We start from the raw sequence: 13,559 nt of genomic DNA on the forward strand, positions 1-13,559 counted from the left end.
TTTACCCAGGAGGACATGAACTGAGCTTAAGACATCGTTAGGCCAGTAATGAAGTAGAGAGCTTGGACGTATGATGATTTGGCTTTTCTTCATACTTAGAATGAGACAGTTCAGAATGGACTGCCGAATTGAGCTAATGAAAAGTATGCATTCAAACCTGTGTGCCAAGAGAAGCGCAAGATCCTTGCACTGCGGGAGGATGGAATTTGTTTGGCCGACTTGCTGAACAACAGGGCCATAGCTGCACCTGTGGGACGCTTTGACTGGGGTGCGAGAGTGGCTGTGGTATGTACATCACAGCTCAGGACACATGGAAACAGCAGACTGAAAGGGTGGATTGCACTTGTTTAGTGAAATTAGACCTGTCTCAAGCTGTCTGAGGGTAATTTAGAAGAAACGCTGATCCTTCAGAACCTGCGGATTTGGGTTTCCACTGGAATCTTGTCTGGTAAAGATTTAAACTTGATAAGGAGCCAGAGCACAATCCTTAAACTTTCCTCTTTCTCCAAATCAGTGTGGAGACTTGGATTTGTTACATACCAAGGTCATTTTTCTACCAGTAATGTGCAGTGATGTGAGAACTGCTCAAACTGATCATTGCCCACTGGATGGCCTTTGCTCAGTGGAATTTTTCTCTGAAATGGTTATTACAGAAAAACAGATAATGCCTCTCTAGAAGCTCGTTCTCTGTGTGTCTGTCTATTATTAATAACAGTCACCTATAGCTAAGAAACTTGGGTCTGTAGTTGTAAATGCCCTGGAGAGGACCGATAGAGAAGTGGTCAGACAGGACTGATAATGTTACTTGTAGGTAATTTTACTGTAATGTGTGCTTACAGTTCTTATCACCTTCAAACACATACTCACTAATGTTTCATGACACCTTGGAGCTGCTCAATGAAAACATGAACTGTGCTGCATGCGAGTTTTCTATTAAAGCTTCTGCTTTCCAGTTATTTTGATGAGAGGTTTGAGTTCATTGGTTTTTAAGGAGGCTTCTACATTTCAGCTGAAAGAAAAAAATGTCTTTCCTAATCTTAAAAAAAACCCAAAACACCACCCAAACTAAAATGCCTTAGCCTCCTCCAAACTGAGCGGAATGACATGCAAACTTAATTTCACTGAGTTGTATAAAGTGGAAAGAAAGCAGATGGTTTTTTTGTATACCTTCTGTTCATCAGTACTGGTAGAGAAACTATGCCCCTACAGTCTCAGCCTTTTCCTTGTCTATTACCATTATAAATCTATGACCTATACCTTTAGAAAGCACTTGGATCCTCTAGAGGATCATGGGGAACAATTCTTTATTGTGTTGCATCAGATCACAATGATCAAAACTCTTAACATGAGTCTCATATGCATATGTAACTTCATTAAAAATTACCCAACAAAACCAACAATTTTGCTAGAAATGGATTTATAATAGATAACTTCATCTGAACTCCAGTATCTCTTATCATAGTTTAATACTGTGTAAAAGTTTGTAATTTATCGTAGTCTGTGATATAAATCAGACCAGAAAGTGTCATAATTCAGCCACTTAACATTAAAAGTTGTTATACTTCTTAATTTTTCATGCTGAAAGCACATTACCAGTCTGTCTCCCTTAATTGTGGCAAACAATGCTTGACTTCAGTTGTTTAGGGAGAATGGTACCACCTGAAATTCAACAGGGTAAATAAGGCTGGTCTTAAGTACTCCATATAATGATCCATGTACTTAAAGATGCAATATGCAATTTCAAGAGGAAATTTGTGAATCTATGAAGTTACTATATTGAGAACATTACAACTAAAACTAGTATCTTGCATTACAGCATATATTGCAGGCCAGTTTTTATTGAATTTAATGTATAGTAAGTATGTAGCTAAGTGTTCTTAAAAGGGTGCATTCTGAACTGTCAAATTTTGCTCAGCTGAAGTAAACAGAGGTGAGGAATTTTATCCTTATGAGAAGATATGATGAAATGGGCACAAAGAAAAATACTTATATAACAGGCAGTATCCAGTTCCCAAAAAGATAGAAATTAAAGAAGTGGGGAGAAGGCAGTGGAAAGTCAAGGATCCACCCTGAACTAAACTCCTATCTGCTGCTGGCTCAAAGGCAGCCATAGAATCTTTTTTATAAAAAAAAAAACTAAAACAAAACAAAAAAATAAAAACCAAACCCCACCCCCCCCCAAACAAACCAAAAATGAATGCCAAAACTGAAAAGGATGGGTGAAATTCACATTATTATCTCCTGCCTTCGCTGTGTTTCAGCTTTGTTATTCTTTCATAAGTCATCACTGATTTTCCTTGAGTTTTGCTGTGTGATAATTCCATTTCATGTTCCAGTTCATGTCTTCTACAGCTTTTCCTATCTGCCATCTTTTCTTATAATTGCTTTTGCATTTCTGTATATGCCTCCATAGACTAATTAATTCATACTTTTACAGTGTAACTATAAGAGAGAAAGTAGATCTTTAGTTCGCTTGTTTGTTTCTTCCGCAATCCAATGTTGCATCATCTGGTGCAGCCCATATTCTTCCCAACTACATGCTGTGTAGAAATTAGTATTTGGAATGTATGCAGTCAAAAAAGAAAATAATTGAGTCAAATCCAATATGGCAAGAGCGGGCCTCTTTCCCAGTTGGAGAGAGGCTGAAGTCTTGTGTGAAAGATCTCTTTGCTGCTTCCAGTAGAATAGAGATTTTTGTTCATGCTAAGAGAATAAAAAAAAAAATCTATAAATAAAGACTAAATTGATACCAGATGATGAGAGTCATCTCAAGTCCATGAGTAAATATTAGATGCATCCGGGCTTTTTTTGTAACTTACATGCTACTATGAGATACATAAACATTTAATATCCATTTGGGGAGAAATCTGTGGGGAAATCTGCCTATTTTAGTAAAAAAAAGTATGCTTTATCTGCTAGATTCACAGATCTGATATGTCTTCTCTTCTGTTTATGTTCTGAATTATTAATATAAATATATCTAAGTTAGTCCCACATCCACGCTTATGTAGAAGAGAGGGTCTCTAAGTGTTATGCTACTATGTATAAGTGTCTTTTCTTTAATTAGGCATTATTTTGATTACCTGTTCTATGATTTTTTTTCTCTTATTTTTCTGTGCTGTGGTGCTTCCTGTGCTGATATTTTGTAGCATTTGAGTATCCTTTTTATGACAATTGTCTTTGCAGCTACCATTCTGCAGTTACAAAATCCATCAAGAAAGCTAATACGCATTTAAAATATAAACATACAATGCTAGATGAAAGGATTGTGAAACAGATAAACAGAAGCAGATGGTGCAGATTTAATTAATAAAAAACACAAACAGGAAAATAAATCTGCTGCAGTGATTTAATGCCTAATTTAATTAAGAAAAAAATTACTTGGAGTTTAGTTATTGCCAGGAAATTATATACTATGTTGTTTCTATGTGGAGAGAAATGGTTTGTATAAACTTTACAGCATTTTGCTGTATGAAGAATCTGACACATTCTGATTGAATTTCAAGAAATTTTGCTCCTTGCAAGGAGAAAGCAGGGAATGAGGCTCAGGTTAGATGTACAGAGCTGGAATTTGAGGCTGGGCTCTCAAATACCAGGTTAATGCCTTAGCTGTCATGCTACTGACTGTCTAGCTGGTGGATCTTATGGCCGATTTTGACCAAGAGTTTAGCATCATGCTAAGAAATGCTCCTCACTGAAAATATTTTTGAAACTAGTGCACAAACTTATGGAGCGTGGGGTAGTTTTGCCAAATTGACATATTCCTACAGGGAGAGGTAAAAAAGCCCCCTTTTTAAAAAAAAAATAAATATTAACTACTAGTCTAATTTCTTAGATATATTTATTGATAATTAGAACTGGGTAGAAATGATTAAAAAATAAAAATGGAAAAAAGCATCAAAGGGGAAAAAAAGTGTAGCGTTCTTGTTTCATTCTATGTATTTTGCTGTCTGTTGCTGCTTTCTTTTTGCATAAAATTGTGAGGACTGTACATGCAAGAAGCAATGATACGGTTATCTGGGCTTTTATACAAGTTTGATGTTATTTTACCCAAATAGAATAGTTTGATTTTGAAATTTAAGCAATTCTCTAAGCTGATAAATAAAATCTAGTTTTACACGTAGTTTATTCTCTGGAGATAGTGTATTGTGCGCTCTAAGTACAACTTGACTGTAATGTTGGAGTTTGTCTCCTCATGAGATTTTTCTCCATTGCTGCTACATGTGTAATGTTATAAGAGGCCAATATTGGAACTGAGCTAATTTTTGGTTTGTGGAGTACTTCACTGGCCAGAAAACAAAAGTGAAAGAGAGAACCATGTGGGGTCACACAGAAGGTGGGTCTGTGGAATTAAAACCACTATAAATTTGGATTGCATTTGTTGGAGAGGTTTGGCCTGTTCAATCTGGGAAAGACTAGCAAGGAGGCAGTGTGTGACTATGCTTCTGGATTTTGGTTTCAGAATTACATCATTGTTTATGGTGCGTTAGCTTTCTGAAAAAGAGGTTAACATTGACAGTCACAAACAGAAGAAAACAAGGAGAAATAGTTCTCATTTCTTATTTTTTTTAATCAAAGAGATTTAACTTCTTTTTCCTCAATAACTGAAAATAAAAGTTTTATTTTAGGTCAAGCTGAGATTAATTTCCTTTTTATCACCTTTTTTTAGTCGGGGAAGCAAAAAAAAAACAGCTATTGCTAGACTCTTCATTGTTACAGACAGACAGTCGGAGACTGGTAGGAAAGACATTGGTTTACGTGCAGCTTTCCTATACTAAAATCAGCTAAAACATCACCCCTGGATGCTCTCAAGGGCCTGGGAGTGACGTGGGGACATCAGCCCTGTCTCACCGAGGTCACAGGCAAGCCCCACTTGCAGGATGCCCTGCAGACGGTGTGGGGTCAGAGGGGGCTGGAGGGATGAAGGGGTGGAGGGGTGATGTCTCCAGCCTCCAATCATCCAGCTGCTCATGGTTTTTCAAGCATGGGTTATGTTGATCGAGAGCAGTCACAGAGTGACAGGATCATTCTTATCAATCTGCTTTCTGCTTCCATTTGCCACACAGAAAGGGCTGTAGCTGCTCTCCTTGAGTTTGCTGATGTCTCGTCACCACTGTCAGCCTGTCTTCCTGGCTGAGTGAGGGCAGATTCCTGGCTCTGGGAGCATTTTTAGGAGGGTGTCTGTTCCCTGGCACTTTCTTCTTCAACTATACATCCTCTCTTTGCCTTGGTGTGTGTTTGTATGTGCGAGAAGAGGGTGACATCTTCTCCTGGGTAGATGTTTAGGTGCACTACACTTTTGATAGGGAAATAATTCTGTGAAAACACCAACAAAAAGTTCAAGAGTCTTCTCATTAATTTCTTTAACGAATTTTATCAGTATCAGAATACCATTCTGGTCCGATCTATAACCTTCAGAGAACTAAGCCTTTTTTGTGACTGCTACTCAGAATTAATATTGAGGAATAGGTCTAGTACCTCAAAACACTTCAAATATTATAGGAATTGCTTTCCTCCACTAATCATCCATATGGGTTTTCTGTTGCTTTAATATTGCTTTATACTGTTTTATGTGTTGACTGTTAATCTTGCTCATCTTGTATAACACAAAAATTATCTTTTTATCTGCTACATTAAAAAAGTTTTTGAAGAAAATTCTGTCACGGGTTCTACTGGTTTATACTGGAGTCTTAGTCCTCTATTATATAGACTGATTATTATCCTGGTATGGAACAAAATTTAAAGTGAAAGAAGAATTTGTTTTTTCTACTGAACTGAAAGAAGTGGCATTGATTTCTTTCAAACAGGGCTTATCTCTATTTACTGAAGCAAAATAAATTTTGGAAATGTAACTAAAAATCTAAGTTAGTTTGACTTAGAGGGACGTAAAAGAGATGCTGAAATTAAGCTGGAAAGATTTTATTCTGATATTTTCTCTTTTTTTACTGCATATTACATGGAATTGTACTTTATCATTTGTAGGTAAAGGAGATGAGGAATGCAGTATGGTCATTTGTGCGGATATTTGCAAGAGACAATATACATATTGGAGTGAACCTCACTTGCCGCCTTCTACATAAGCTAATGTTCATTTAGCAATCTTCATAGTATAAGCCTCTCACAAGAAGACTGTCACATTCCTCATCTGCAGCATTCTTAAAAATTTGTCTTGCTGTCAGGCTGTTTTAGGTTTTTAATAGGTGCATAAAATCTTACAGAGTTGTAAATCTCCTAAAACATTCACATGAATAATGCAGAAGTTAAAATTCACATGGGTGAGAAGTTTCACAGATAAGAGACCATCTACTAAGAAAGCATGTGGTTGCCCTGTGAGTGCAATTGGAGTTGTAAACATTATCTGGCAAAAGTGAGGTTTCCTGAGGCTGCAGTAAGTAAAGCCTGTTACATCTTCTGGTATTAATCATAATAAGTGTTTTATCTTTGGCTGTCATGTTTAGTTTCTGCATGCAATTTACCTCTCAGGCAAGCTGTTCACAGTATCGGCCAAGCTTATCTCTGAACTTATGGTCTTCAAGTACCTAAATGTATTTCCACCAGAGTTCCCACAGTTAATGTGACAAAAGCCAACATAAGTGCTATTTTAAGACTGCACTGCATCCCTTTACAGAAAAATAGTGTTGCTTGTATTCTGATCACTCCTATCAACCAAAGTAAAGCTTAACTGCCTCGACTAGTCCTACACTCTACTGTAATTTTATTATGAGCTATTTTCAGATAGACTTTCTGTACACATGTAATTTATCTTGACTTCAAATGTCCCTCACACATGTTATCTCCTGTCCTCTAAAGTGGCTCTACTGCCACAGGACTTCCACGTACAAAGCATGTCATTATCTGTCTGACTCCAAAGGTATGTTTAGCAAGATGAAAAAGCATGAAGGAAACGCATGGTCCCTGTCCCAAAAGGCCTACCAGCAAAACAATCAAATTGCTTCAGGTGATCCAGCAATAGCCTTCTTGGAGGAGGGCAAGAAAAAAAAATAATGCCATGAACAGTTTTGCGAGTGGCTCTATTTGCACAATGAATCCAAAATGATATGGAGAAAGAGGTCAAAGATCAGACATCTCTTAATATTCTACTCTGCATGACCCCATCTCACTGCAATACTCTCATGATCTGATAATAATCCTTTATAATTAAGCTTCCAGCCTAATATTAAAATGTAATCCACATGAGCACCAATCAGAGCATACAGCAAGAAGTGAAGTGGTTACCACTGCGAGTTGTGCATGGTAAGCACTATGCAGTTTTAATTTAAAATCTTTAAAATGTATGGCCCTTGATGTAAAGACAAGTTTCACTCTGATACACACAAATACAATACAACGCCATCATTCAGACCTGCCGCTGTGACACTTTGCCTTGCAGGATGCTCACCAAAAGAATATGGAAACATTGCTACTGTGAAAATGGAGACTGCGCTTGATAGCTACCTTGACATTTACACGGAGTGTGAATGCCAAACAGATTTTGTAGCAGCCTATAAAATAAATGGCCTGGGTTCGTAGTTGGTAAACTTTGAATTTGTTCTTCTGGATTGGGTTTTATATGCAATCTGTATACCTGGGTCATAGTAATCACCAATGCAGGAGAGCCAATTGTTTTCTCCTTGCACCGATGTTAACTCTGAGAACTCAGCTGAAGTTACAGGGTTACAACAAATGTGACATGATGCAACATTTTACTCTGTTTCTCTCTATTCCATTTCCATTTGTTAGTGCAGATGCTCTCTGTGGATTCTTATACCCTTAAAACACTTTCAAATTAGTTGTCACTAATTTGATTAGGCTATTCTGGACATTAAAATGAATGGTACCCTTTCCTCCTCTTTTTCCCAGCCATAAAACTACTCATCAGAAATATCCCCTGTAAAAATACTTGTATTCTGTTGCCCTCAAAAATGCAAAAACTTAACAGTCCAATATACTAGACCACTGTAAGAGAAGCTATTTTTTTTTTTTTAATTGAGATAAATACTTGGATGTGCTAGTGCCTTTAGTTGAAAAGACTGTTAAGCTAACTATTCCCATGAGATTGCAGAACATAAAATGGAAACTGAGGTGCAGCTGTAAGCACCTAGAAGAGTTCAAGGAAAAATGCAGTTGGAATATTAATTTATAGTAATCCTTTGATTGGCTTTTTCAGATAGAAAAGGAGAGCTTTTATGAGTTTTATGAGTTAACTTTTATGAGTTAGGCTACAGTAAGCCTATTACGAACCATGTAACATACAGTTTTTTCCATTTGAATAAAAAAGGAAAGGAGTGCAGCTTAAGAAGCTGATAGTATTTCTCATTTCTTTAATGGAGCTTTGCAAACTAGCTAAGAATGTTTTCCACTGATGACATGTAGTGGAATTCTAAACATCTAATTAGTGCCTAGAGAACTGACTAACTAGGAACTGCCAGTGATATTAGTATCTAATATATATTGCTTTAATTAGCCAAATCCATAGGTCAACATTAACACTGATTTTCCAGTCCTGGAAAACTCCATTCCAGAATTTGACACTTGGGTTCCTACAGCTGCCAGGCAACCTCCCTGAATGGCCAGGGCAAACTGAGGCAAGAGGGTGAAGGGCATGAGACTGGGTATTGCGTTGAGCAGAAAGATGGGTTGCCAGACATTGTCCACGTGTCATTGTAGAGTGGAATTGCTTTCCAATTTTGGAAGGAACAAGTTGTGACAAGAGAAGCTTTATGTCATCAATGGTGAGATTGCCAGAAAGGATGCAAAGGATATTTCAGAATAGAAAGGCACAACAGAGAACACTTGCAGCAGCTATTGTGGCTGGGTTTACTGCTTTAAAGCCAGTGTTACTTTTCTCACACTCTGGTCTCCTCAGAATTCCAGGGTAGATTACAGAAGGGATGATAATCATTATTGTCTTTCAGCACTATCTTTTTTTTCCAAGGTTTATTTTCTTTACAAGAAAAATAGCAAAAAAGAGTAAGAGATCATGAAAGGAGAGAACAAGCAGACAAAAGAAAGAACACACACTACTTCCTTAAGCATGTTACTGTCTTGAAGGTCACATTAAATTTTAATTTTGTTTCCTGCTCCTTCCTTTGCTATAAAATCTAGATGAAACTGTAGGAAACAGCAGGAAACAAAGCTAAAAACATATTTTCAGGAGGACTTGAACTAAGCATGCAAAGTGACCTGGCTGTGATTTTTCAGGGCGCTGCATGATGACGGCACGGTAGATAGACTGTTCATCCCTTATGGGTAGAAATACACTAGAGTTTTTCTGTGTTTTAAATATTCATCCAATATTCACAAAACAGTACAATAAAATATATGTGGTATATTGCAATGCCAGGAAAATATTTGGGTTTGGATTGTAAGTAATTAGAATTAGGTTGCTTGAAAAATGTGAAGAGACATATTTCCAAGAACATGTATAGATCTGTGATATAATTTCATAGTAGCACAATAAACCTAAAATAAATGGGTTTGGGTATGCATACAATGTAAACTAATATATTAACCTAGTTTAAAGAATATAAATCCTTACTTGCTTAGTAAGTGCGATCCCTGTGGTTCTCATGATGTATCAGGTCATGTAGTTTACTTGCACTGCAGTCAGTGAAAACTTGATCAGCGTAAGTTTAAAGACCATGACTAGTAAAGATCATGGCTAGTATATGTGCTGGGGGAGTTAATAAAAGTACTTAAATTGTAAGTAACCTCTGACTAGGATGTTAACTTGTTCTGCATATATTATTTACATAAATCATGTTAATGGAAAAAGTTGCGGCCGGGTATTATTAATTAGATTAGAGAACAAAACAATAAATGCTTGATGCAGTAAATTTGTTTACCTGCAATTGAGCCTAATCTTAAAATATGTATGATTATACCTGGTACCACAGTCAAAAATGAGGAAACAATGAAAAAGTTTGTAGTGGAGGAGGCAGGAGGCAAACTTAGGGTAACAGTGGGGCTAGCTATTGATGGTCTGGAAGATGATTTGGTTTTGCAGTAGTTTCCCACAATTTTATGCTCAGGTACTGGATTGCACTGCAGTGTCCCGGAGGGAGCAGAGCCTGCTGATTCTTAAACCCATGCACATATGAAGTAATAAAAGAAAAAAGAACAAGGAGAGTGTATCCCTTTCTTTCCCGCAGTGGCTAGTAAATCTACCTTGGCATAGTAACTGAGAAACCTATCTATTCCTACAGTATCTCTGAGGAGACAGAGCTGAAAGCATCAGGAGTTTACCAGAATAAGGCCTGGATTATGAGTATACAGAGACCTAAATATCAGACTTAATTCTGCCAAGCCAAAATGACCGCTATTACAGACCTCAATTCTAGAGCGTCTTCTGGTTATAAGCCAAGATTGTCCTGGGTTTTTATTTAACTTAGGCTGACAGAGCTGCTAGGGGAAAAAAATGGTTTAAAAGTCTAAATTTTTATTATAAAAGCTAGAGAATGAAATATTTCAGCTAAACCTTAAAAACTGTTGCTCCTTGTATTACCCTAGCAACTAGTAACAGATGGGAAGGGAGGAGAGCTAGACATAAAGCAGAAGTGCTTCAAAGAGTGTGTGAACGGGTGCAAGTGGACCCACGTTCTTCAAGCTGGTCATGATGCAGCCACGGCAAAGAGACATAAGGCTGCATTAGTAGCGGCCTGTGCCTCCACAGGGCACAAAGTTGTTGCAATAGGTCTGTGTAATATCCAAACTAGTTCAGCACTCAGTGATTCCCCAGCAGGAGTCAGCATCCATGCTGGAGCTCTACTGCAGGCAAAGCCTTTGGGAAGCCCTGGTCCTCTTATGCGGCTGCCTTAGTTTATTTTGGGAGCCTGTGTCATGAGCGTTACCGGCTGATGTAGATGGTCTGCTCCCCATAAAGAAGACGTAGGGTCATGAGGCAGATGAACTACAACTCCTCTGCATCCCATAATGGCACTCACAGGTAGAAATACTTCAGGCTTCAGATTATGCATTACAAGAGTTAGTCATGCGTTAATTTTCTTCTTTATTGAAACTATGACCTTTCTACAACATAGATTCTCCACATACAAAAATCTCCAATATAAATCACTGTGTTTCTCCTGTTGCAAAAATGCTAGAAGTTCCAGGAAAAAAAAGACAGATCTGAGCCCTGGTTTGTACTGGGATGAAGAGCCCAAGTTACTAGGGATAGGGTGTGGCTAAGTGGAAGATGAGGAATGACAAAAAGATTGTAGGGAATCAGATCACTATGAGCTGCCTCCTAGGTAAAGAGCTTGAATTCAAAAGTGTTAATGTTATGCTTGGCTCTGCAACCCCAACTTCCCTTTCTTATCAGTTTACTTGCTGGTGTGTATGTATTTATAAGAAGAGCCCTACCAGATTCAGACATTCATGCAAATATTTCTTCTGGCAAATACACTTAAAACTAAATTTCAGTCTGACTCTGCACTTGATAAATTATATTAAAAATATACAGCAGACTAAATCTGTGAATTTTTATGTAGAGCTTTATAAATATTCTAAACTGTTACTTAGCTCATATTATCTGAAAACCTGAATGAGGTTTGTTGCAGATTTTCTGTTCTGACTTTCAGACTGCAAGGCACATTCTGACATTTTCCTGCCAACTCCTTGTAGAGCTCCACTTTCAAACTGTTCCCAGGGAAAATACTCTAAGATAGGGGGGTTGTTTATTTTTAAGCTTTTGAAACTTACCTTTTACTCAGTGCATGAACCAGTGAAAATAAAATCAGTAGAAGGCCTTCCTTTTGCTCCTATAGACTTCAGACCAGGTTCTAAGTGCTATTTTATTCCTATAAAGTTTGTGCCCTTTTCCCCTTCAGATGTCTTGACCAAAATGAAAATCCAAATAACAATGAAATTACTTTTAGTGCTTCTCCTCTCCCTGCCTTACTCCCCCTTTTGCCCAATATCAAGAGGTTAATGAACCAAGTCCACACTGTTTAGATTTTGTACCAAGTACAAAGAAATATGTTGTGAATAGCTGATAAGTGGCATGATCAATAATAGGGAAACATCTTCCAGCTGGTGTTATATAAAGGAAAAATTATCAACAAAGACCCTGTCATTGTCAACGTTGGTTTGTAATATATTGATAAGTTACAGATTAGTCACTGCATTTTAAACAATTGTAATGTTGACCACTGAACCGTGTATATTTGGATCATCAAACGTGCTAAAACTCCATTTCTGAGTGTAATGGCAAACCTTTACGTTGTGCCTAATGAGCTTCTCCATAGCATAAACTTAGTAGCTTTACAACAGACCTTTTTTCAAACATTGCTTGCCATTACCAACCTAGTTCAAAACAGTAAGTACAAAAGCAAAGAGGTGTTTCAGCTTAAAAGCAGGGATTTCCTAGGTAACCGAGGTATGGTTACTTTTAAATAAATTTGCTTAGTATCCCTGAAGACTGAATGCTATTTGGCAATAATGAATAAAATTCTTGAGCAACAGCTCTGTAAGTTCTAGTTTAACTCCTGTGGCACTATATTTTCATGAACAAACGAGCTATCTCATGTTCTCTGAAAATTCTGGTGCTGTGTGCATTTAATGGAGCCTAAGAACGTTCAGAAAATGTAAATTCTTTTGAGGAAAAAACAATATCTTAGGGAAGAGATCCTATGGGTATAACACTGAAATTTGTTATGGAACAGTGGAATGTCTTTTGCATCAGCATTTTACTTGTAATTTATGTAGACGAAAGGCTAAGCACAGGCACGTGCTTTCATATGCACAACTTTGTTGTGTATCGATTGATTGCCCAAGAGGATTCATGCCTTCTAGGCACTGAGTAAATTCTTGGTCCTATGAAAGTTAGTGGGAATTTTGTTATGGACTTGCAAAGAGTTAGGATTTTATGAAAACAAAAGTAAAAAGGATTGTTTGATACGGACTGGTTTTCCAAAATCCATTCACAATTTCACATTTCCAACTTTGTTTTAACTAATAATGAATAAATTACTTGGAAAAAATGCCTTTATAGGGAAGAAAATGAAAAGAAGTTGTGATTTTGAGCAAAATTACCTGACAGAGAGATAAGATTTATCTTTTAAACTACTGCCTTCTCCCTAACGAAAGTTGTCAACTCCCCAAAGACAAACTACTGTCTGAGACCTTAATGAACTTTTCTGTCAACAAAATAACTGTTGTTTTGATATGAGCTGGGGAAAAAGGGAGCATAGATAATGCAAAAACATTTGCTTTAGTTATTTTTCAGATCAGTTTACTTTAGAAGTAACTAATATTTTTGCCAAATATTTGTTTCTGTATTGCTTAGGTGTAAGGGCTTATGAGGATCTAAAAATAGCAATGAGGGCAAATTTAAAAGCTCATTAAGGATTAACACTCCTTCAGAATATGAAAAATAGGAAAAGTGTTAGAATGAGTAACACATCTAGAAAGAGTGGGATTTTAAAACTCCTTCCCTGCATTGAAAAGCAGCAAGAGTATTTTAAACATCTCTGGAATCTGCAGCATTTATAAGATCTATTTATTAGCTGCCACAAGCACAACACTTCTAAGAATGAATAAAAGCATTTAAACATTTCCCA

Source organism: Rissa tridactyla, chromosome 5 (genome assembly GCF_028500815.1).
Source record: "Rissa tridactyla isolate bRisTri1 chromosome 5, bRisTri1.patW.cur.20221130, whole genome shotgun sequence".
NCBI classification, from domain to species: domain Eukaryota; kingdom Metazoa; phylum Chordata; class Aves; order Charadriiformes; family Laridae; genus Rissa; species Rissa tridactyla.